Raw genomic sequence first — 4,179 nt, forward strand, 5'->3', positions numbered from 1 at the left:
GTCCTGCACCTCCGTCCTGACGGTCAGAGACTCGTTTCCCGTACCAATTTCTCAAGAGTTGAAGTGTTTTGCAACGGGAGCTTACGACGGCTCGTCGTGGATGTGACGGCACGTCCTGCAGGTCCGTCACCGATTACATAGAGTCGATTTTCAGTACCCAATTTCAGAATTCTAAGTATGCTGAAACGAGACATCTGTGACGGGCCGTCGTGCCTATGACGGTCCGTCGTGATGTCCGTAATCTTAGCCTGTTTTTCCAGAAATAAATCTGCTGCTCAAAACGACTAAACAGGTCGTTACAATATACACTACTATTAAGATGGTAAATGGGCGGTTGTCCCTAATGTGTCAACTTTTTTTCACAAAAGACACAAGTTTGCTTCTATAATTTGGGGAAAATGCATAAGTACCCCCCTAGACTATGATCGAAAACGTAGAGATACACAAACGCTGACATGTCATAGAGAGTGTGCACACTCTCTTGAAAGTAAGTGATGAGTGCACAAATTGGAGACATGTCATTTTTCATTGGTAACTTTATAATTAGTTAATACACATATTTATTGATAATAAAACTTATATTTTTTTAATTAATTTTGTTTTTTTCTTTGTAAAATATTTATTTTAATTTCTTTTCATTTTAATTTTTTTTCAATTAATTTATTATCTTTTCACTTTTAATTATTTTTAATAAATTATGTGTATTTAAAAAAACAATTTAAAAGTTTTCTTTAATTTTAATTATTTTAATATTTTTATGTTTTATTTGATTTTTTTCACTTATTTTGATATCCGTTCAAAATTAACTTATTTTAAATACAAGACATTTGAAATCAAATCAAAAACGAAAGACAAATAAAATAAAGTTAATAGAAAAATAAAAGAGAAAAAAGTGAATGTAAGTAAAAAAAATGAGTATTAACTTAATTTAAATACAAGATTAAAAAATAAGAATATTTTTATTAAAAAAATGATTTTTTTATTAAATTACAAAATATTGTTTCAAAAAATTAAGAATTTTTTTTAAAGAATAATTTTAAATTAAAAAATATTTATCACACATGGCGGGCGAGTGTGTACAAACACAACCAACTTGAGTGCTTGAAGGTGCCACATCAGCACAAAAGGTGCACACAAATACGAATAAAATGAATTCAAGAGGGTAATAGGATCTTAGTTAAGTTTAGGTGTTTCTCAGAGATTTCAATCAGAGCTGGAGGGGAAGGAGCGTACTTATGCATTATCCCTATAATTTATGGTGATGGATATTTAGATAGATATTTTCTGGGGTTCTTTAGTAGAAGAAATCAAGTCCCCTCTTCCCTTCCAATTCCCAAAAGATTGTGTTAAAGTTTGTCATTTGTTGTACTTGGACATATGGTATTGTCATACAAATATAGTGATTTTGAATGGAAAATCTTGAGTTCCATTTTCTTTAGAGTGGTGCATTGATACCTCCATAATAACATAAAGAAAATCCACGTGAGTTCATACATATAAATAATTAATTTGAATAAGGTGGAGGTTTTTTATTTTAAGAATGAATAGCTACAACCCTACTAAAAATATACATACAAAAAGCTAAAAAAAAAAAGACGGTATTTTTCTAATCAAATCATTTATTTTTAGGAAGTATAAATGCTTATTATTTTTAGTACAACAAACCTAAGGCTAGGCAACGGACTGAAACGGAACCATCAAACCAAAACGAACCGGTACCGTACTTAAACGGGCGGTTTGATCGGTACCGGGATAAACCGGACAAAAATTATTTGGATAGATACTCGGTTCCATCCTATTCCATTCTATACGGGATGAAATCGAAATGGATCAGAATGGAACGCGATGGGATAAACGGGACGACACATTTAGCTATTTCAACAAAAATAGTTATTCTAATTTTTTTGAATTACGAAAATATGAATGTTTTCTTATTTTTCTAAGTTTAAGTTAATAGTTTTGAAATTTATAATGTAATTTTACTTGAGTTTATTTTGAAAATATTTATTTAATTTTTACCTATTAAATTTGCAAGTTAAGTTTAATAAAGTTTTTAAAAAATATTTTTCAGCTTAGATTTTAAGATTTGAATCTTTTGAAGTTTATAAATTATTACTTGTTAATATGTTATAACTCATAAGTTATATTTATAAATTTTAATTTAAATAATTTAAGTTTGTAATATTAAAAAATTAAATAAAAATAAGGATAGAAAATTGACACGAATTAAAAAATACCAATCCAATTTATTTAAATTTGTATTACAAATTACAATTACAATTTACAATTATTAGTAGAGTTCATAGTTTAGCAGCAACCTTTTAGGAAGAGTTCTGTTTCAACTAAGTCTCGAACGTAATACTTGTAGTTGTGTAGTCCTGTAAAACCTTTCTCTAACTCAGTTATAGATTGACCGTAATCAACTATCGATCTTGGTAAATCTCATTGACGATCACTACAAGAAAACATGTGATTAGCTAGAGACAAAATTCCTAGCTAACTTGTAACATCCCCAGCTAATGTCATGTTAGCTAGGATAATGACGCTAGAAAAAATACGTCGCTAATAGGCTCTTAGCTAAATATTTGCAAGGGATATTTCGTATACGTAGCTAATTTAGCTAGGTTCTTTTCTAGTGTTTTTTCCAAGCTAATTTCATAGCTAAATCTTGGATGTTAATTCTTATTTACAATTTGTTAGGAATATCCCTATATAATATATATGGATAAATAGGGATAAGGAACACAACTGCATTTTTGTATATAATTTGAAATATGATGAAAATAATAGATGTCATTCAAGTTCCAATAAATCTTTAATAATTGGTATATATGCATCTTTAAAATCATGTCAAATGTGACCTTTAACTCAAAAAGTACAATAAGATCAATGTCCTATCTTAAGGTTTGTCCAGAAAAGAAAAACAAATAACATTGTCTACATCCATTTTTATTTCCATTCCATCTCTAACTTCATTCCTTGGGGTACAACTACAAATCACATCCACTTCGTTTATGCTTTGTGAATAAATGTACTCTGCAAGAAAATAAAGGTAATTAGATACTAATCAAATAACAAAATTTATCAAATCAAATAAAATATGGCTTAACAATAGTCGAGTATGACATGGCTCAATCTTTGTGCGCACTAGTTTCTAGGAGAAATTATATACATGACCATCACAAGGTCCTATTGATTATCCATAAAGAGATATCAAATCATTTTAGAAGCAAATAGCAACGCAAAGAAACTTTTGTCCAAGTAAACAACAACCGATCAATGTTGGGTTCTAGTCTCACTAATTCAACAATGCCAGTAGGATTACAATATACTGGGATCACTTCAGAAATTTTTTAAAAATTGAACCATGACAGAACTGTCATTGGATCAAAGGTTTCAGGAGTTCTAGGCAAAATGAAATAACTAACAAGTATTCAAAACATCCAACTTTCATAAAATAATTGTATGTAAACTCTCCACAATTTCATACCCCCATCTCATTCACTTTTAGTAGGTCCTTAGTAAACTATAGATATACACATAGGTTACTAACAAAAGATTAATTACTAATTAGGAATTCATTTCAACCACATTAATTTAATCAACATTTAGTAGGGTAAGTTAAAAATGACAATAGACATACAATCATAAACTCAAAATCATAAGCAAAACAAAATGAAAATATTTCACTCATTTGGGCTATTACCATTTCTTGGTTGATGACCTTTGGAGTGGTACCCAGACTTGCTATCGCTTGCTGAAGTTGACGTTCTTGCATTATATGCCAGTAGAGTCTTTGTATGTGCTTGCATTGTTTCTACCCAAAAAATATAAAGTAGTATTAGCTACCCTCTAAGAAAGAAACTTAAGATTGATAATGTAATGTTTAATGAGGACTTGTTCCAAGTCCTCCACATAATGCTTGTACAAAGCTAAGAAGACATTATTTACTTTGCAATATTAGCCTTTGTGATTGAACTTCAAGAATTTGAAATTTTGACCAAAAAAATGCAAGTTACAAATAAATTTGTGCTAAAACTATGAAATTCAAGAATAAGCAGGGATAAATCACCATAAAAACACATTTTGACATATCAAATTTAGTTTTAACAACATCTGTTGATTTGATCTGATTACTGTTTTTAATACTTCATATGCTACTACAACTGATACTTTTGT

Source organism: Solanum pennellii, chromosome 4 (assembly GCF_001406875.1).
Source record: "Solanum pennellii chromosome 4, SPENNV200".
NCBI classification, from domain to species: Eukaryota; Viridiplantae; Streptophyta; class Magnoliopsida; order Solanales; family Solanaceae; genus Solanum; species Solanum pennellii.